Source organism: Platalea leucorodia (assembly GCF_965183815.1).
Source record: "Platalea leucorodia genome assembly, chromosome: 8".
Taxonomy (NCBI): Eukaryota; Metazoa; Chordata; class Aves; order Pelecaniformes; family Threskiornithidae; genus Platalea; species Platalea leucorodia.
The window spans coordinates 10,426,017-10,448,596 of NC_138830.1; the positions used below are offsets into that span (position 1 = coordinate 10,426,017).

The window sequence follows — 22,580 nt, forward strand, 5'->3', positions numbered from 1 at the left end:
ATGGCATTTCAGACACCCAAAATAAAAGTTTATGACTTCATAATGTTAATCAGGAATACCTTAAAGAAGCCTCACTGGAAACCACAAGTGAATCCTAGGGACTTTGGCCTAAGCTGGAATCTGGCTGTTTCAAATCTTGCTGCAGAAGGTTCATAATCCTGAAAACAACAGAAAGGACATAGCAATGAAGTATGCGTAAGAATAAGATCCATTGTGGGGCGGGGGGAATAAATCTGATTTAGTAAAACCAGGACGGGATACGACATTAGCCTTGTCTTACATGGTTCTGAGCTAGAAAGTCCCTCCACTTTTTGCTCCGAGGTGGCCTGCCCACATTTCACTTTGGCCTGCCCTGAAGCACTGTTGACCAGAGACGCCAAGAGGTAGGCAAGGTCAACTTCCCCAGCGCTGCCCGAAACCCCCCACCTGCCACCTCCAACGAGCTGCAGAGCACGCACAACAGCAGCGCCGCTCTCCTCACCCTTCTAAATTCTCTTGGGGAAAAAAGAAAATAAATCAACCAATTTTCTGGCCCCGAGTTACAGCAAACTCTCAAACGCCGCCACGCTGACCCCAGAGGCCGGGTCCACGCAGCCCCAAGGGCCAGGGCAGGTGCCTGCGCCCTCCCCTGCGCCTGACCCAGCCCAGCCCTGCCCAGCTGGCACAGGGAGCGCAGCCTGGCCCCCGTCCCTGCGCGGAGGGGCTACGCAGAGCCTGCCATCCGCTCCATCCCCAGGCCTGGGGGGCAGGAGCAGGGCCGCGGCCGGGCACACCTGCAGCCCTTTGCCCTGGTGCCGGTTCTGCATGGCTATTGAAACAGAGACCCTTGGTGAAGCAGCTCCCCACCATCATGCCCAACTGAGCCCAATCCCGCAGCAGCACAAGACCATCCCCAGGGCTTGCTCCCAGGCGTCCCTTCCATGGGCTCAGTTACAAGGAGCAAACATAGGGGCCTGCTGCAGCGGCGTGGCCATTGCACCAGCCTCAGCTCCTGAGGGGTCTCATGTCCTGGCTCAAGACAGGCCTGGGAGAAAGCAGGGCAGCTAGGATGAACAGGAGGAAGGTCTCACCCCGAACACGTCCTGCACTGTCACTGCAGCGCTTGTCCCCACGACGTGCCTGGTGGCATCATGGGCCACGTCCACGTCCAGGGAAGGCTGCTAGTGATGTGAGGCCCTGCTGTGCTTGGGCCACCTCCCCCAGGTGCAGCCCACAGCTCGCAGTGGCTCCGCAGCAGATCCCAGCATGGCACAGAGGCAAAACAGCCTCTAGGCTCACGCAGACTTTCTGCATTTGGAGATGCCTGCGTGCACCCCAAGCAGCCGGAGGGGAGGGCAGAGAGGCTCCAGACATACAAGCCACCAGCCCCGAGGCCAGGCGCTCGAGCGCAGATGGCTTGGGACACGCTCAGACCAGTCCACGTGGGCACCCTCTCACCAGGGGACAGCACGTGGCCCACATGCTACCAGGCTAACACATGCCAATGTACCCCAGGCCCAAGGCAAGGGAACCACTTCCCAAAGCCCATGCGGGTGCCGAGAAATGCGCAGAGCAGTCCAGGACCCTCCGCTGTGCAAGAGCGCAGCCAGCCGAGCTCTCCTGTGCCCAGCTTCGGGAGGCCTGCAGCAATCCGAGGGGCCCTGGCGTCAGCTCCTCGCCTTCCCAGGCCTTCCAGGGGAAGGCCAGGAGGGACCAGATGGCTCTGAGACAGAGAGCATGTTGCCAACACCATGACCCACACGTGCAGATCTCCTGTGAAGATCTCTCCCTCAAGCCGTGCTGGCTGTTACTACAGGTGAGAGCCGGCAGGACCCCAGCGGTGCACGCACAGTCAGTGGCCTGCTTGTCTATTCCACACCTGAGCAGCTCATGCTCCAGCTTAAAGAGTCTTTGTTAAGGACTGAAATATTCAATTTTTTCCCTGGGTGCGTGATGCACACTCAGTCCTGGATGCTACTGGAAATACTAAGGAGGCGGCAGCAGTGAAGGTTATTTCCCTTCCCACAAACAGCTTGAACTTGCTTTTTTGCATTAGCTTTTGCTTCATCTGTACTCTAAATTTAGACAAGGAATTAACTATTTTTAATGATCAAATTCTTGTATTTCTCATTAAAAGCTGGCTCAAACAGCATTGTCTTTAGTGACTGCATACATGGTTTTGGGGGTGTTATGTACCTGTGTTTGGCCAAATTGCTATAGGTTGCCTCTATTGCAAGCAAAGATTTTCCAGGGGGAAACAGCATTTGCAGTAACAAGCTGTGCCTTAGGCACCAACAGCACAAACTGTAGTTTACTGTAACGTACCAGCTATTCCAGATTTCTTTCTAACCTACATTATATAGAGCATGAAGGTTTCAGCAGCTGTAATTTTACTTCATGCAGAATGTGATTTTCTTTCACGCATCAAGCACCAGCTTGCACAATAACCCAGCAGTCCCGTAACTGGGCTCCCGATTTTAGAGGTTAGAGTGAGGTCTCCAACCCTGGTCCCAGGGTGTCACAAGTATCAGATATTTGTGTGTATGAATGTGGTACTAAATTACCCCAAAGCTGGTATATGCATGTGCAGCTTGGAAATATGAAAATAAAAGGCAGAGATTTGATAAAAGCTTAGCCATCAACACACGAAAGCAGGAGAATATATGGGTAGAAAGCTAATTTCAAATCACGGTAAATGCATGTTAGTTTTATGGATATTAGTTATCTACGTGGGCCTTGAAAAACACCTGTATGGAATAAAGTAGCTAAGAGGTCCCATGGTTTTCCTTACTAGCCAAAGACAGTGTAAAGCAGCAGCTTTGGTGATTTACTTTCCTGTGTTTCTTAGATTATTACATAAGAAGACATCTCACTACCTGCCTCTCCTCCTCTCTGTACTCTGGCCCTCTCTCAACTGAGCGCTTCCTTTTTCTTCTCCTGACTTCATCTTACTGCCAGTCCTGGTTCTCCTCCCAGATGGCAAACGTTCATCTCCTGGCTACATTCACTTGCAAGAAGAAACAAGCCTTCTGCCTTGCTCTGCGCAGTATTAAAACAAATGACACAAGACTAAACTTCATTGCTAGCCATAAATGCATCTAATCCACTAAAAAGCTGAGGGACCAAGCTTGCAGGACAAGCTGCTCTCAGAAGTCTCAGTCCTGTGGGTAAAACACCGAGCACCAGTTTTAAAGAGTATTTTACATGGTAGACTGAGGCCACTTATTCAGCGTACTAGAGGTAGATGAACACAGAACCAGCATTAGCAGCTGATCATTTCCACGATGGGAGAGATTTATCCTGTAGCGCTAGATATTAAAGTCTTTACATAGTGTGCCACCTACTCAATAAACCCAAGATCAGAACCAAGATCAGAAGACACTGGCACGCATACAGAGATGATAAAGAAAATCCAATAAAAGGACAGAGATATAAAGGTATCTTGAACTCCCATCATGAGGACTAGACCAAGGATGGAGGCTAGGAAGCGCTCTGTTCATGTACATGCCCCCCCAGTCATCACCACGCTCCTTCCTTTGGGGGGTTCTCACCTAGGTAAACAACACCCACCCGAGTGACAGTCGGGAGCTCTCTCCTAAGAGGCAACAGCAAAGGCCAGCAAAAGAGCACACAAGTCTAAAGCCACGAGTCTAAAGTTATTTGAAGACACAAGCATATATGGAAAAAGCCTCTGGTTTAAAACATGGGTTATAAAAGCCAAACAGTTGTGCCCAGTGCTGTGATCAAATGCCATCCTTATTCCATCAGAGCTTAAAATAGGTTGAGCAACAAGGCAAACAACTGTAAAAATCCCGAGCTGCTGCCAACGGACACGCAGCAGGCAGTGGCATCGCACTGTTTCACTTCACTTCCAACAACTGTGGTGTTCGCAGAAGGAAAGCCTCCATTATGATTCAGGAACACGTTGAGCTGAGCATTGATAGAGCCAGACAAGAACTTCATCAATAAACTGCAAAAGGATCCACAGACCACAATGTTAAACCAACGCAGCCCCAGCGTTGCAGGCAGTGCATGCACGCAGAACGTGGCTAGCCTCTCGAGAGCACCCTTAGCTGCCAGTACACAGGCAGGAGTCCCCTTACTTCATTTACCCAATCCACAGAACAAAAACCGGGTGCGCGTTCACGATTCATGATCTTCTCAGATCCTCTGAACTCCCTCTGTCAAGCCCAGGTAGTTCTCTTATTTTAGCTATTGACTGCACAGGCTTTGTTAGTGCTGGAGGCTGAGGCTTTGTAACAAGCCCCGGGAGTTCGGCACATTCTGTTCAGAGTGCCAAAGGCACTGAATAACCACTTACATTTGCATTTGCCTAAACATAGCCTAAACATACTGCAAAAGCAAATAGCAGGAATGGGTTTCGCACTCAAGAGCACAATTAAAAGCAAAAAACACCCATCAATAATTTGGTACTTTTCCAGAAAGACCAGAAAAAGCCAATATGAATCAGAATCATTGAAATGGTATTTTTGTACTGCAGCAAAAAACCAAAAAATATAAAGTTCGAGATGTTTGCCAAGAACTTTAAAACCTATTTTTAACCAGTCAGTACATTTTATGAGCTTATCTGTACATAAGATAAGCTGCTAAATACCATTTCTGGGGTTTAGACTTTTTGCTACAGACATGTGCAATCTCTGTTGCTGCCTGAGCCTGACTGCTTTTCTCTGCAGCAGCAGAGAGATCGCAGAGAGGTAGCCAGCCTTACGGCAGAACTGCTGCATTATGAATCAGATCATGCTCACCGGGAAAAGGCAGACTGTAGTGTTTAGGGTGGGCTAGAGAGAGCCAAGAGACTTGGGGTGCTATTCTTGGCATTGCCAATGATTCGCCGCATGACCTTGTGAAAGTGACTTAATCGTTGCATACATCAGTTTCTCAGCCTCTTCGTGTTAAACATCAGTAGTACTGCAAAACACCCCAGAGGCTGCTCGCTTTAAGAAGAAAGGGAGAAAAAGAATTAGACTATCTGAAAAAGAAAGGAAATAATGCGGTGCATCTGGGTGCAGTCACATTTCCGATTTCAAAGGCCATTTGGACTATGTTTGGAACAAAGGCTCTAACCCAAGTAACAGAAAAGCAATTAAGTGTTAAAAAAGGTACAGCATCCCCTTACAATTATTTTGTCCCTCTGGGTGTTTGATGAGGCAGACGTTACTATAATCGAATGGGAAGTGCCTGGATGCTGTGGAAGTAGATGCCTCTGATATACTTGACTAGATTCACCCTCACAGCATCCCCGTGCGAGAGAAGTAGGATGCCGAGCACTACTTGGTGTGGAGATGGTTATAGAAGAATACTCTCATAGTTAAAGATAGCCCATGTCACTGGATCTGGTGATGTATGCCAGCGATTTTTTAAAGAAGCTCCGCCTGGTAACAGCACAGGATACAACCTACCAGTGGTGGAGAGAAATTCCCACTCACGACTGATGTTACACCAAGCCTCAGGCAGCGGCTCTGGGAGCGCGCTGGTGCTGACACAGCCCTTGCCAACAGGCGTATCAGCCAGCCCATGGCGCGGTATGATGTCAGCTGAAGTGTCTCATCGACAGGAGTTTCACTGAAACTGTGTCTCAGCCGTGCCAGACGGCACGTCATTCAATCCGGCACACCCTGTATCGGCCTGCAATAACCTGTGCTACAGACATGCAACAGCCTCTGGAAGGAAGCACCAGATGTACGTTGAAAGCTGAAAGGTCCTTAGCTCACCCAAGCCTTCAGTGGTTAACTACAGCAGAAGTTTCCTTAGCACAGCTGCAGGAGCAGAGGGGACTGCTACAATGGCCAGGCCTGTTCCAATCAAACACCAGCAACAGGCACCTACAGTCCCACTCGCTCCCAGTTTGTCCAGTTACACAGGATAGCTTCGGCTGCTGCCCAAAGCCAAAATCCAGCTCTGTGTGACCTCAGGGAGCCATTAGTTGTGCTGCTGCTCCGCAGCAGGATTTCACTCCTCGGTAACAGAAGACTCCAGTGTGCACAGCTTACCCCAAAACATCCACGCTTCAGTATCGGAATACATCGCAGACCAAATCTGGAAACTGTTTATTTGCTGTGGCCTCCCCTTGGGGCTGACTCAGGTGAGAAACATCCACTCTTCTCTGCTAGACACACGATGTGCTCTGCTGGCCACGGTCCACCCACATGCCAGAGCCCGGGACTCAGACAGAAAGGTGGAGAAGGCAGGCAGGAGAAGAGGAGGTGATTAGAAGACAAACGTGTAAGTAAAAAAATAGAATTGGAGCACAAAAGAATGTGGAATGTGGTAGGGAACACAAGTGTAAAACCTCTGTAAAACTAGAGGTTACACAGAACTGTTAAAGGACTACTGGATAGCCTGCAGAAGAAGGAGAAAGTTAAAAGAAGGCGGCTACATACACCATGAGCATCAGAAACCTTCATTTTTACTCTCCTGAGACTTCCAAAGCAGCAAATAAAAGCAGCAAATGCCCAAAACCCACCAGAAGAAAATCCTGCTGCAGCTGGGGTAGGCAAGGCAGGGAGGCAGCACTGAGCCCAGGAAAAGGCTCTGCGTCAGCGTCCCCCAAAGCACACCGGGCTCTGCGGGACTGCTCTGAAATGCAAGCCTCGGCCTCCACTGCAATAAATGGGAGTCTCCACAGAGGAGAAACCAGTGTCTTAATCAGCTGTTTTCTAGGGGGGTGGGGTGGTGGTGGTTGTTTTTTAACTACATTCATGAACCCCTTGTCATCAGATATGTATGTCTGTGCCAAAGCCCTTTTCCAAAATACTGGCAGCCATGGCAGCAGCAAACACGACCACTGCCTGATTACCACATACACTTTCAAAGCTCAGACAGATCCTAGATTGCATCCTGCAGACCGGATTCACAGCTCCGCCCCAACATGCCACCTCATGGTTTACTGGGACGAGCTGTCTCCTCTTTCTGTGCACCACACAATCTCACACTTACTGTTTTCACTCCTTTCCTTCTAGGTTAGCTGTACCTTTGCCGAACAGAAATACTGCAATTCCCAAGAAAGGAATTGTGACAAATCACTTCAGACGGTGACAGCAGCTTTGTGACTGCTAACACACGGCACAGTGAGGCTTCTGGACAGGGACTGTCATTCCCATTTTATGGACAGGAAAATAAGCCCCTCCTGAAGGCAAGGACACAAAATGGCACTTTCTCAGTCACCAGTCAGCTGCTTTTGAATGCTAAGAATCCCTTGTGTTTGCTCTGCATTTACCACATTAATCCCACAAACCCATGGGAACACAGGAGCACAAGCCGCTGACTCTCTCCCCGTCTCTGCTCCATAATAGCCACACATCTCCTTACCTCACCCCTTGCTCAGTCACCGAACACGCTTTTATTGGGCACCCTCTCTGCCAAACCAATTACATGATTAACTCAATTCAGATAAACTCAAGGCAATTACTGTACCTATACCCAGCTTGAAGTCCTCTGCTGTTTCTGCAGAGGGCTTCATGTGCCGTTCCCCCCCCACCGCAACTGTATTAGTAGCGCAAATAGAAAACAGCCTGCCTTTGCAAAGCATCTCTCCAATGGAGCAGTGATCACAAGTTACAACGGTCCCATCGCCACAGTATTTCTTCATTGCCAACAAAACAATCCCAGAGCTGCGCAGATTACACAAAACCTAATGTAAAGAAAACCCCTTGTGCCACTGGACTGGCATGCCTGACGGCAGCTCTGCTCCTGGCAGAGGTCAGGGACACGTCAGGGATCCGGCGTGGGTCTTACAGCCAGCCTGCCTGAAGAAGTCAGCAGGCAGTCAGCTACAGTGTGAACCGACAGCAGAGAAATTCCTTGCACGGACATCCTCAGCATGCACTGGGTGCAAGGCAGCTTACCCACTGTCAGACGCTGTCCACATGAAGACTTCACTTCGGATAACTTGTGAGCTACGTGTTCTGGCATCCTGCACATGAAGTTCCCCATGTGGAGATACTCTGAGGATCCTGGCTGTGCTTGCAGAACTGGCAGAAAGAGATTAGGGAAAAAACCAAACCAAAACCCCAACAAACCAAAAAACCCACCCCAAGTAAACCCCATCCCCCCAACCCCGCTAAGCCTTTCTGCTGCCCCCCCAAACCCTGCCTCACAATGCAGCACGGCCCCTGCACAGCCAAGCTAGCTCATGTCTTTCTGCACTCTCCTCCGGTTGCCTGCCCCACCGCTGCGCTGAGACAGACGCGGCAGGCATCAAAAGGCAATACATCCAGGACTCCACCAGGCCCTCGTAACAAAACAACTTCCCAGAAGAGAGCTACGCTTGCTGAAACCTGGTCAAGATCAATAAGCAAGGGAGAGACAGACAAGGACTCGGACCCTTCTGATTTACACTACCCACTCCTTGCCACCACACACAAACCCTATTTTAGTTTTGCTACTTCTTCCATTTAGAGAAACCTCCTTGACAGGCACGCACTGTGGTTCCTCCAAACCCATAGTAACCTCGGCTGTGAGACAGGGTTTCTCGATCTACGGATAGATCAAATGGATTCCAACCTCTCCACCACAGCCAGAAGCAGGAATTTTTTCCTAGGATTTCCTAAATCTTTTAATCTTCTAACTCTGAAATCTACTAATTCTACTTTTTAAAGTCCATATTCATGAAGGGAGATTGAAGTGACCAAAGTGCCAGTACCAGGGAGAGAAGAAATCCTATTTTTCATTCTTCAGCTGCAGTTCATGACATCTCATTTCACAGTCACCAGCCAGGAAAAGGCTTACGTAAGAGTTAATACAGAGATTGAAGTGACTTACAGAGCATTTCCCTACAAGAAAAACACCCTGCAAAACACTGAGAAGGAACGGTATTTGTGCACGTTACTCCTCCTGAGGAAGAGGACAGCAGTTCGGACTGGTGTGATCTCAAGATCTGCCAATATTAAACATCACTTAGTACCAGAGAGACTTGGACACCCTGGGGAGAGTCCAACAAGGGGCCACGAGTATGATGATAGAACATGACATACACATGACACACAAGGAGAGGCTGTCATGACATACAAGGAGAGGCTGAGAGCATGCAGGCTTGAGAAGAGAAGGCTTGGGGGGATTTTATCGATGCACAAGTACTGACGAGGGAGTAAACAGGACAGAGCCAGACTCTTCTCAGTGGTGTCCAGTGACAGAACAACAGGTGACAGGCACAAACTGAATATAGGAAGATCCATTCAAGCACAAGAGACAACGTTTTTACTGTGATGCTGGTCAAACACAGGGATAGGCTACCCAGGAAGACTGCGCAGTCTCCATGCTCGGGAGATATTCAGCACGACTGACAGCCCTCTGCATGACCTGCTCTAGTTGCCCTTGCATTGAAGAGAAGAGTTGGGCTGGATGATCTCCAGAGGTCCCTTCCAATCTCAGCTCTCCTTTGGTTCTGTGAGAAACAGGAAGAATGTATTTGTTTGGTCTAGAAAGCAAGCTGAGCATGGGCATAACAGATCCTTTTGAAGACAGTGATCCATGTTTCTTCTTCCCAGTACAGACCAAGAAGTAGCAGGCTAGTCTTGGGGAAAGATGATGTAGGTTGTTTCTATAGGTAAGAGTATCTGAGTGCCAGAACCAACCATGGAATCCCATCAGCAGCAGATTTAAAGAGGACAACAGGTGAATAGCCATCAGGATGGCCTAGGTATTACTAATCTTGCTTCAGAGGAGACCTGGCTTTGTATCATATTTCAGTGATTTAAAAGACATCTACTCTCCTCCCCCAGTCTTCTGCTCCCCCACAATCCCAAACTTCCATGCTCCAACTTTTTTTTGCATCTGTAGCACATGAAAGGCTCTGAAATGGTTTTGTAAACACTCAGAACAATAATGCATCTTTTTAGAAACACTATTCCAGTTGCATTGGTAGATTTCATTATTTCAGAGCTAGAAGAGCTGATTAAAAAAAGTTCAAGTCACAACCTTCTGAAAGCTGGAAACACACATTTTCCCAATTTATACTCTATGGTCAATGAAGACACAATTTAATCCAGGCTATGAATTCCTCAAAAACTGCTTGGGGTTTTCAAAATTTCTTTTTTGGTTCATTTAGTTAAAACTGAACTCTACAGAAGCGTGGCTTTGTTATATGCTGTTCAAATATGTGCGGTTTATTACAACCCAAGGTAAGCTGTTGTCATCTGAATCGTACCTATTAGCTTCTCACTCTCCAGCACTTAGGCTACTGTCTTCCTGTCTGGTTCCACAAAACCGTGCAGATCACTGAACAGAAGTGACAAACCCTCCTGTTTGCCACGTGTTTCTGCTAATCAGCCTGCGGCAAGGCCGGCCACAACAGCACTCGTTTTGCATTTGAGCAACACTCAACCAATAGTCACCGGACCTGGACCGTGGGTAGAGGCTGTAGGACAAGCACAGATGTTGCTTACTAACTTCTCCTCTTCTCTCTGATCAGCCGAGCTTAGACATTATGATCCTACCTGGCATAAGCAGGTTGTGGCATAATACATATGGTTAAGGAAAAAAAGAGTCAAGGTGAATTTCTAGTGCATGCTGCCAGATGGACCACCTAAGTGAATGGGAAGCTCTGCCTCTGTCAAACTCAGATTGCTGCCACTTGTGATTTAAGCCCAGCCCTAGATAGCACTAACAACAAAACAAGTCTCTGCTGCAACCATAGCAAGAATCACAGCAAGAACACAGAAATATTTCACCAATCTTGTAAGTAAAACGCTATCAGGCTTAAAGGCTGCAGAAGCAAACACAGAATAAATATCTAGTAACATGTACCAGCAGCCAGTTCACTGACATATCTGACACATCACCACTGTTGATGGCATTAGTGCAGGCTCCTGCACACCTGGCGATTATGAATAGTACAAAGGGCTACCTTCATCATTTCCAGGAATGCATTACTGTAGGTACAGTCACTTTCTCATCATTTCATTTGAGACACGAAGCAAAAACGTTCTGACTCCAAAAATTTGTGTCTTGGCCTCAGTGGTAGCAGTTTCATACAGTAAAAGAAGTGAAAGCAACATCACCAAAAACCTGGTGTTCGTTAAGGGCAAGTGATTTATTTTTGAAGCAAGAGTTTGAACCCCATTCTCTGCTGCACTAGAGCTCTTCTGTTTCTCCTGGGATTTCTGCCCCTGCTTCAATCCTTCCTGCTGCCTCAGGATGCAGAAAAACTGCAAAGCTTCCCAAAGTAATCAGCTGAGGATTCCTTTGTAGATGAGGCCACCAGCAGCGTCTGGTCCCTCTCTGCACTCCCCCATATAAAAAGAGCTCAGAAAAGCGCTGACCACAAACACCTCCAGAGCTCTGCTACTCCGCAGAGCTGCCAGTCCATGCTGACACACAGGAAAGCTCAGCCAGGAGCAGACAGTGGCTTCAGTAAAGTGGCCTCTACCATTTGGATGATAGAGCAGAGAATGGGTGGCTTCAGCCTAGACGACTTTAGCGAGTCCTTGCTCAGGTGGAGCCACCATGGCAAGAAGCTGGCAGCAGGCAGGGAGAAGGATAGTGGACAGCGGTTCTCAAAGGAAGGTGTACACAGACAGATGGAGAGCTGCGGGAGCCGGAGGGCACGGTCAGTCTGTCTTATCATCAGCAGGCCACGAGCCAAAATGACAATGCTCCTTAAAATGACAGAAAAGAAAAATATCCATTAAATCGGGTAACTGGGGATGGGAAAGCCACCGTGACCTTGTTCCTGCCAGCAAACTAGCTGGTTTGAGTCTTTCAGCACGTACAAAGTACACTGGTCCTTGGCAGCAGAAAGCATCACTTATTTTTTTTTTTCATTCTGTAGGAAGGTTTTGCAATCTTAAAGAAAGCTCAATGGAAGAGACAGGTAAGAAAAAAATTCATCAGTCTTGAGACCAGATTTCTAACTTGCTAGTATAAATGTGCACACTGCACATCTGAGCAGAAATAAAATACCCTAAAAATACCCCAAATGCAGCCTGAGAACAGAATATTGTTGCCTAGCCAAATACTAACTTTATTCCAGCTAATGCCTGCATTTTTATCAGCTACGTTGCAAATGGTGAATTTGTTTTCAAGATCTTAGAGCCTTCAAAGTACCTAGTAGCCTAGCAAAAAATAATCACTTTATCTAGAAGACAAATCTAGGTAAGTGGTCCCTTTGTACCACCTACTTGAAGCCCTGCCCTGACGCACACTATTCACAGGATCCAACTTTGTGTGCTTTTTGATTTTTTAAGTGTTCCCTTATTTCAGTCTACATTTGTCTTAATAAATTTATCTCCAATATTGGAAGTGGTGTTTCTGATAACACCATTTCTATTGTTGTACCGAAGCCATGGAGAAACTGAGACTAACAGATCCTCTTGAGCGCATTACAAACACTCAGCCTCACCTTGTCCTTTAGAAGGCACCTGACAAGTGACATTAGTCAACGCTGCTCTACGCTCCGTAAGAAAGCTGGAATGCTCCATGCACAACATGGGATGCAACAGAACAGCAGTCACTGTCTGTCTAGCTGGTTGAAGATCCATTTGTGCAAGGTTTTAGAAATAGCAAATAAACCTGTGGCTACAAACAGAAACCAAGCTTTTGCAGGTGGCAGCTTTTAGGGAACTGGCAATGAGACAGAGCCTGTTTCAGTGGCTGACACCTGCTTGTGAATGACTGAAAGGCATGGCCAGATGATAGCTATTGCAAGAGGAGACTGATCATCCCGGCCTAGTTCTCAGTCCGCAAGCAAACAGACAACACACAAACATCTCCCACACATGCTTGCATTTGTCTCCTGCTTTGCATTTGCCCAGCATCTGGTCCAACAGGCCTGGTCTTTGGTTGGAGATCCTGCAGTCTCCTGAAACACAAATAGCCACCAGAGATCACCACCATCAGTCTCACTGGCAGGCTGAGCATCAGGGCGACTAGCTGATGGAAGGTCAGTGGGAGTCTTATTTACTTCCTTGGACCGGGCTTGAAATGGGCAGAGAGCGTACACACGGGCACGCAGGGACCTCACGGGTCCTCCCAGCAGGGCTGCAACTCCCGCTGGGTCGGCGCAGGATGGCGGGAGCATCTTGGGAGCGAGGGGTGTTTGGAAAGCCCTGTGGCACCAAGGCAGCCCAATAAAGCCTGCTCCACCTAGCAGCGAAGGGGAGCTAAAGCTCCTGCCTAACAGCTGCAAAGCAACATACTTTACTCTCCTTTGTGAGCCTGCTTTTGATTTACACTAGGGTGCTGGGCAATGAAGAGTACGTAAGAAGCCTCAAAGAGGCATAATATGACTTCCCTTTACACGATAACCTTTAATCCTGGTGTGACTTCCTATAAGAGGCAGTAAAAAGTCTGCTACTGTCATTTTTTTGTTGTTTCTTCTATGCCACCATAAATGTGGAAAACGCAGACTTATACATAATATTGTTAGCATTTTTTTCAACCAAACCAATTTTTTAAGGAGATAACGGATAGTGACTTATGTACAAAACTAACAAAAAACCCTGTATGTAGTGGATTTCTTTGCTGTTGTAAGATGCTTTACTTTTACCTAGCAGACCAGTAAATTGGGTTTGAAACTACTCAGAGGTAGAAAAGAAACAGATAAAGCCAACTAAAAAGAAGTTACCTTGTTCCATTTAAAAGAGATGGTGTTTCCACTAACGTGGCTAACAACTGCCAGCCTGTCTTCGTAAGCAAGGACTATCCCCGAGTCTTGCCAAGACCAGCCTAGCAAACCAGAGGTTTCTTAGTTGTGCAAACTGGCTTATACTTGAGAGAGAACAGAGATCTTTAATGCCTGTTTGATAGTAGAAAGAAAGCAAATCCTGACTAGGCTTCATTTCATGTCATGGGCCAAAATCCAGACTTAACATTAGCAGGTTAAACTTGTGCCCACCTGGGAGGAACATTACAATCACACAGCTGAGCCCCAGGCCTCATCTCGCAGCTTCCATCCACCTCCCTCTGCCAGCGCAGCACCCACAGCGAAGCAGGACAGCACCCAGTTTGAGGTGGAATAGCAGCACCGTGACTTGGTATATACCGAGAGGTGAAACAACTCTACATAGGCTGGTACAACGCAGATGTATTTGCTTCTGTTACAACCCACGTTGTCTGAAGACCCAAGTTGTTGCTGAGATGAAAGTTCAAGTGAACTTAAAGCAAAAATAAATGAGTTTTAAAAATAAAAGTCAGTCGCTGCTTTACAATTCAGGTTCACGCGAAGAAACCAGCCTGTGAATGCAAAATTAGATCAGCCTAGATTCACAACCAGATTTTGTATATAAACAGCTCAAGCTTGTTCAATCCTGCAATCTTAGATTTGTCCCATTTTCAGTATTTTTCTAGTTTTGCCATGTTCCTCCTAAACTGCAGACCCAGGCGTGCAGTATTTTAGATGCGTTACAATCACACGCATGCTGTAGCATTCCCCTTTTATTTTCCGTTTTCTCTCCCTGTACATGCAAGGATACGTACTTGCAGATACAACGTTTGGAATAGCTCTACCTACTATCAAGGCTTCACATCACAACCGTTTCCAGTAGTTTATAGCATTGCCAGACTACAGCTGTTGCACCTGTATTTTCCATGCCAAGAGTCTGTCTCAAATTGAAGCCTTTGGATTTGCAAATACCAAATCAGCTACTTTCAAGAACAAGAATAGGGAACATTATAGTCCTTTAAGCATAAAAACATTAACAGCTGCAACCTCAGAGGAGGGTTTGACAGGCAGACAGGAGAGGAACCAGTAGGCCACAAATAAACAAAACCAGAGAAAACAAGTCTGCATAACTACTGTACCGCATACACAATGCAAATTCTTCTCCAAGGAATGATGTCAAAACAAGGTTAAATATCTCATTGGGACTAATATTCTCATTTAATTTATTTTTATAAATCAGTCTGCATAGTGTAAGCTGGCATCGTTCACATTTCAATTTTGCTTACAGTAATAAATCTAACTCTGCAAATCATCCCCAGCTATATGTTATTTTTGTATCTAAGAGCACCAAGTGATAGAAGCTTGGCAGGACAGATCTGACTAAGAGAGAGAGAGAGAAAGATTGTTCTACTTCCCAAACATACCAGAACAAGACCATGCTCCATAGCCTGATTTTAAAGCAGTAGGATGAAAATGACTCAGCCTACATTAAAATTAGAGGTATGACGAGACTGCAAGATAAGTACGGAATTAAATGCATTTTTACTTGACTTAAAGAAGCTTTTTCGTTAATGCCTGGTAAAGGAAATACTAAATCTAGCAGCTTTATAAGTCTGTGAAATAATCAAACCTATGAGGCGGTATTTTATGGAGCTATGAGTGCCACCTGCCATCATCACCACTGTAGGAAAGCCAGAGCTGAGAGAGCACGGGAGCCGCAACGCGGCGGTCAGGCACCCCCAGCCTCCCCGCACACGGGGCACGAGCTGCCAGCACCGGAGGACGAGGCGAGGCCGGGATGAAACGGGACAGGGGCTGCACCACGCCACGCGCGCCCCTGGCAGCGGCGGCATCCCAGCAGCAAGGGCTCCTGCTGACGACCTCCACGAACACCTCCAGCTCCTCCAGCCCCCCATTTACCGGGATCCTCCCGGTGGTTTCCCCAAGCCCACCTCTTGCCCCCGGGTGCCGGGAAGCTGCCACAGCCCCAGCACCCAAGATACTGCAGGCAGGTGAGTGCTCACCTTCCCACTCTCTATAGAAAGCAACAACCTGAAACATGTGGCACCATCGCTCACCGACAAAAGCTTCTCTTAAATCAAACACTGACACAACTACACAGCTGTAAGTCATTTAGCTCAGAGTAACCCTGACAAGCTTTTCTGTATCTTCTATTGCTTCTCTTTGCACTCGGAGATAGAAGCACAGTGTTTCTAGAGCCTTTGATAATGAACACTCACTCAACCTCACCCCATATATACATTTTTTCAATATATATATAAAAATATAAACCGCTCCAACATCTCAAATGCTAGAGGAAAAAAAAACATTAACTGGAGAAGTTCACTAGACCAAATGACCAAACCAAGACATTCCCATTCCCCTCCTTCCAGAGACACTACTCACAGCCAGGAGGAACATATCACAGCTCAGTGTTTCTGCCTGCTGCCTCCCCAGGCTTTTCCTTTCTCTTACAGGTGTAATGCATTTTAAATTCAGCTTCTTTGCATCAATTGAATTCAGGTGCAGGCAGGCATTTGGTACCTGCACATGGGTGTTGCTCCTGGTGAGATTTCCTTACGTTCTTCACTGCCTAGGTTTCCTTCTAACAAATCCCTAACACGCAAATTAGAAGCAAAACTGAAAAGAGTAATTCTTTCAATTCTTTTCTGCCTTTCTGCAATATATACATACACACACGCACACATTCTTTAAAGAAATTTGAAAAAACGACTGCCACCAAAGAAATCGGTGTCTCCCAACATGGATTAACAAAGTCCTGCCTAAGTTCGTGTTGAATGGTTTGCATAAATAACTTGCAGTTTTCTCCCTAATAGGAGGACACAGAGGACAATACCGTAATAAATTACTATTCCATCCATACAGTCAGTGCTGGCTGTCTCCCTGCGTCTCTAGTACAAGCCCAGAGAGTCACCGAGCTGCTAGTGAGCGGCGCTGGCACTGTACTCTGGAGGTCAGGATGACGGGCAGAGCCTGGGTGACCAGCTTTTTAGGCACAGGTCATTTTTACTAACCCAGTACTAAATGGTTGTGGTGCATAAGCGAGGATGAGAAACCACGGGCCACCAGCATTTTGATGCTAACAATTTTAAAAAATCAGCAAGACTAAATCACAAAGAATCTGTTACGGACTGGGCAATACAGAGTCTTGTTTAACTGGATGGACGTGCGTGAAATAAAGGTATCACTATAAAAATAATTTGCACCAGCCACTTGTGAACTGTGTTCCAGTCTGAATGTGCTCTGCTTCAACAACGATGGCATTTCATCACCATCACATCTCACGCTGTATGGCACATTATGACAACGGGGGGATCTAGCTTTGCTTGGTCTGGAGCACTGGGATTTCTGATTTCCCCAAACCTTTATGCTTAGAAGCAAAATGATTTACGAGTTGGTGTCATAAAATACCACGGGCCAAATTTTACCCTGGACATTAATTCTGTGGAGACTTAAGCAAATGCATATTGTACCTTTCTAAAGTTTTCCTGGGGAAGGGTGATGTCCGTAACAGGCATTAGGTTCTCAGAGATAAGGGGATGTAGTATGTGAAACCAGGTGTCACGCTGCATACCATGGCCTGGGGTGCTTGTGGACGGGGACACTTGGGTTTGATGCCGCTAATGATGTGCAGTTCAGTATCACTTAAAATGTCTGAGCCTCGTGTAACACAAGAGAAGGGGGCAGAACTTCTTGTAAAATGCTTGGCTGAAAGCATTGCTTGTAGGAAAAATAATAATGGGGTAGAATTTGATAGATTGAGAGACAAAAGGAATTTTCAGGAAGGAGGAAATTCTCCATTCCTTGGCTGGATACCATGTTCCCATTTTTCTGCAGGAAAGTGCTTTTTGTGTTTGATAAGGGAACATTTTATGTATCGGTTTCTATTCATCATCTACTGGAGATCAAACTCTATTATTAGTCCTCGCACTGAGTAATACTTTGCTTTACTGAAATGCATACATTTGTGCAGTAAAGTACTGTGATGTTTAAATAACGTACATGGGATATTACCACTGTAACACCCCGGTGTTCGAAAGGGGTGCTCTCCCCGCGGCCTGGGAGGGCCATTAGAGACCAGGCAGTAACGGGGTGTGCAGAGCTGTAACAAGTGCTGGCACCACGCGGTGTGAGATGGCCTAAAGCCACCAGCCCTGCCAGCGCCCGGGCACTCCTGCTGCGGTCTGCACCCAGGATTTCTGACTTAGCAGGGTGATATAAAATATACTGAAAACACAATACAAATGTGAGTTAGCAATTGCAATACACAGTTCAGTCACCATACCAGTGTGATTCCCATTACCAGTCTCCATAATACGCTCACCGCCATGACACTGGGTGTCCCCGGTTGCCGGGAAGGAATATGTGGGTTGACGCCTGCTCAAGCCCATTGCTCTCTTTGAAATTCCTCTGCTGGTTGTTTAGATGTTTTACCCTGGGTTGGGCTGAGCCACATAATCTCCCCCCACGCCAGCGTGGCTAACTCAGGGAGAGATTTACACCCCTAGGTGATCCACTCAGCTGTTGACAGCTGTTTATCTAAGCCAAAGGCCACCCTCTGGTCCCCTTCACGATGAGATAAAGTCAGCTTCTTTGCATTACCCTCTGAGCACCACGTCACCCTTGCCTATCTCCACCATCACCCTCGTCCATCTCCACCGAGTGCTCTTCGCCTGCGGGGTTTACTCAGAGAGCCACCGTCCACCCCGCGGGGTTTACTCAGTCACACGCTTACTAGAAAACCCATCTGTTGTATGGGCCTGCCGAAGGGGGAGGCTACAAGTTGGGAGCAACCCGCAGGGTGTGCGGTACAGCTTCTCCCAAAGAGATGCTTGTGTGATTTTGTGACAAAGCTTTACACCCTGACCCCTTGTCCTTCAGCAAGCTAAAGGAGGCTGTGGTCTTGGCAGTCCCCGTATTCACCTCCTGTGCAGTTAGTGTGGGGGTGCGACCCTCCCCTCGGTCATGCGGAGCCTGGCCGGAGCTGTGTGACTCAACGAAAGGGCTGGTGGGTCGTTCAGGAGTGCGTGAGGAGCTTCGGACACTCCCGTCTCCTGCGCCCAGCCCTTCCACCCGCCTCCGCCGCGAGGAGCGCAGGATGCTTACCCGGCAAGGCACCCACGGGTCTGCATCTCACCGCTTCGGTCTCCCAGCAAGGTGATGGCAGTTCCTCCAGAAAAGTCTCAGGGAGAAAGAAAATGCAGCTCAATTACTTGATGTGACCTATTCACACATGCTGAATTTTGAGGGGCAAAGCTCCTCGGGTTCTGTTCATCCAGCCAGTCCTTGCTTTCACAAGGCCGTGTGGAGACTGCAAGAAAGTATTGATTATGCATGTCTCATAGCAAGCCACTGTAAGGGGGTGAATAGGAAAACCAAACCCTAGGAGGCTGGCTGCTGGTATAGCTGGAGGGGGTGAATCACTCTTGTTTCAGAAGCGGCATCCTTAGCCTGGAGCTAAAAGAAGCAAAACAGGGAGTAAGGCAGGGCACTTGCTCGGAAGAATATCGTCAGTTGGGGTTTTTTTGTTTGTTTTGTTGTGGCTTTTTTTGATGCCTGACAGCTATTACCACTAAATAGCAGAACCCGTGACAATACAGAGAATATAATTCTTTTGCTCTAAAAATACGAGGCAGCATTTTCACCAAACAAGAATGGACGTGTTGGGTTGTTTTAATTCCTGGCATAGCTGGGCCTGTCTTATCTCCGGCTCGAAAAAATGGAACTGCATAATGAAGACAGCCAGTTGTCTTGTTAGGTAACTACACACAACTTTCACCGCAGGATAGGAATTGTTGGCAAGATGTGGTATCAGTACAGAGAAACTTAGTATTGCCAGCTGAATAGATCTGTCACATTTCTTTCTGCAAATGTTATGTCTACTACTACTACAAATAGCACAGCTGAGTGATAAAACTTAAAAAATGTGAAAAAATATTTTCTCTATTTTCAAGTCTGTTTGCCTTGTGAATCTGACAGCATTTTGTTTTGTCAAAATTATGTTTCAGGCACACAGGGCCTGCACTTCTCTAACCTTTACATCCGTGCTCATCATTAACAGCAGCGGAGCTTGAACAGACTTAGCAGCAACTCATACGGGACAGAGAAGGCAGTTGTTAGGTATCTTTTAACTAGAAGGAAATGGGAATAAGATAACCTTATACAATAATATTGCCCTTAAAACACTGAAACGTGCTCTTTAGTGTCTGCTGGCTAAGGCCTGGCCCTACAGAGATTGAAAGAATTTCACATTGCCAGAACCTTCCTTCCACGAATAGTCACACTGATTTCATGTACTTCTTTAGGATCAGGTCTTAGATGACACTATTTTTAACCTCATGAAGATCAAGCAAGTCTAAAACACCTTAACCCTCCAGCTGAGTCTATATATATTCTAAAGCCATTCTAATATGCACATAATTAATGTGTATATTACTCAGCAAAGAGTAAACAGCAAGTGCTGCAGTAAGTCTCATGTCACTAATTTCATTACTGTACAGAAATATGCTACTGTAAATTAACTAGTACATTATGGTGTGTTATAAATAATTAAAACTAAAACTGCAATTGACAAAATGAATGAAGCAAGAACATTCTGTAACCCAGTGTTCTTCTTACCCTACTTAATAATTTCCTAATTTGAGTAAAACACTAAATCTGAGTCTGTTTAAGCACAGGAAGGAATTCGTTAGTATCATTCATTAATTTGGAAAGCACCTCGGTTGCAAAAAAATGAAAACATGATAAAACCTACACATAAGCCACTCTCAGATAAAACATCAGTCCGCACGCCATACAAAATAAACCAGTCCTTTGTCGTCTTTTATAGGTCTCCGAGGTGAAGCCAAAGGGAGCATATCACAGAAGTGGTGACCCACCCAGGACAAAGCTCCGCTGCTGACTGTGGGACATCAAGGCCTAAGAAAGAACCCGTCCTACCTGGTATCAGAGGACAAGGGAAAGAGATGGGCTTCTCCAGTCATCCCAGTTGACACCACTTGATGCTCAAGTAGACGAACAGGAACTACGTGTTTCTCATCAGCCAGGCTCTTCCACAGCAATATCTGCTTTGCAGCATTGCAGGCAAGACTGATAGCCGAGTGCAGGGCACAGAGGCAGGAAAAATAGGTTCTGCTTTGGCATGTGAATTTAGAGCAGTTCAGCTTTTGAGACCTAGAGATGAGAAGAGACAGACAGGTGAACAGCATATGAGTAGTATCACTGTATCTTTTAGAGGGATTGTTAATGCAGACCAAAGATGCTTTTATGCAACTTCTTAGAACTCTGCTTGCTCCATTACTTCAATCAATAGCAAGTGTCAAATTGTTTTTGCAGAGGTTTTCTGGTTTTTTTTTATTTTTATTCTTTAGTTTCACTGAAATAGCAGGTCTCTTTTTTTAGCTAGACATAAAAGGGGCTGACAAAACCTGCTGCTTCATTATCTCCAGGTGATTTCTGGATTCTGCTCCTTCACTCCTCTGAGCTTCCTGCTCTGTCTTCTCTGAAGCACCACAGAGCTTTCCACCTGCCTTTTTTTTCTTTTTAATTTGTTGGTATTTATTTATAGGACAAAAAGCTTTATCAATTAATCCACTGCATATGCTGTCTGAGCTAGCCCTGACCTTCATCAGAATGGAGAACAATCCCTACTGACAAGTTAGGACCAGATCCTGCACTGCTTCCTTGCAGTGCAGCACCATGGAGGTGAGCGTCCTTGCCTACCTTCCCGCTCCAAAGCAGCACGTGGGATGCTGAGGGATGGAGTCCCCAAGATGAACCTTCAGGGAGAATTCCCCACGGTGAGAGGGCTCTGACCCTATTTCTGCAGCCTCCAAGGAGAGGGTTCCTACATCTCTGGAGTCCACCACGGCATGGAAGGCTCCTTATCGGTGCTGGCTCAGGTGGGTCCACAGGCATCCCTGGGTTGCTGGCTGGATGGTGGACTGCACCCACCTCCCCATCACTGTGAGAGGGGAGAGACGGAAGGGAAAAGCTTTAAATATCTGCATAACCTTGACTCGTACAGTTACATTGGAGCAGATGGAAACCATAAGGGACAGGAATCCTCTTGCTTCAGTGTAAGGCAGCTTCCACCCGGTGGAGTCTGGGCATGAACAGCAAGCGAGAACGGCCCAGCGGAAAAGCTCGTTTGTAACTGCCCTCTGATGGTGGGACAAAGGATCCTCCACCCATCTGTTACTGCCTACACTCGCTATGGCACCCTTAGTTGGAGGCTAAGTAAAGGACCCGACAGCCTGTTCTGGTACAAGACACCCCACAGGCTACTCCAGGGAGTCTCCGGACCATATGAGGAGATTCATCAGGCACTGGGCGATGCTGGGAGAGAACGGGATGCTCCTGCAGGGATGTACTTCCCTAGGAGATCTTGACTTCTGGACAAAGCCTTGTAGCTGCAAGCAGAAGCCTGTAATACCACCCTGCCATGGATGAGGACACCGGTGGGTCTGCACTGGGTATAAGTAAGGACAGTTTATAATTCTCACTTTTTTATAATACTGACGGATTAATCCTGTCCTTGCTAATCCACCAGGACAGAATAGCTGACAAGACTCCTCCAAGCTGCAATGGGTGCTCACAGCTGTATGAGCCCGAGCTTGTTAAGCACACAGTTAACTCCCACAGACCGACTATTTCCTTCTTTTTTTATAACCATTTCTTGAGGCAAGTCTCTCCTGGTATTTTAAAAATTCATTTTAATCAATTTAAAATTAATAAAGAAACAGTGAAATCCTTAGGGCCTGAAAGCTCCAATCTCTGCCACGCTGGAAGTGATGAGTCAGCTCCAGCACAGCCCACCATGGAGCCTGCTGAGGGACGCCTCCGAAGAGTTGCTGCTGCGCTGAATTAGGTCACTTGGTTTGCTATTTACAGAGAGGCAACCGTCTCTGCGATTCAATATTTCCTTCTTTCTGATGTGAAAGAGCTGCTGTACTCCGAAGGC

At 46.9% G+C, this 22,580-nt stretch overlaps 1 long non-coding RNA gene across 1 annotated transcript; it reads right to left on the bottom strand.

Moving 5' to 3' along the window:
- Nucleotides 1-110: 110 nt before the first annotated feature.
- LOC309594027 lies at nucleotides 111-21,437 on the bottom strand. The gene is made up of 4 exons (XR_014228943.1): nucleotides 21,341-21,437; nucleotides 20,558-20,791; nucleotides 18,725-18,800; nucleotides 111-158 (listed from the first exon to the last, which is right to left on the bottom strand). It is a non-coding gene; the product is annotated as an uncharacterized lncRNA (long non-coding RNA).
- Between the last annotated feature and the right edge of the window lie 1,143 nt (nucleotides 21,438-22,580).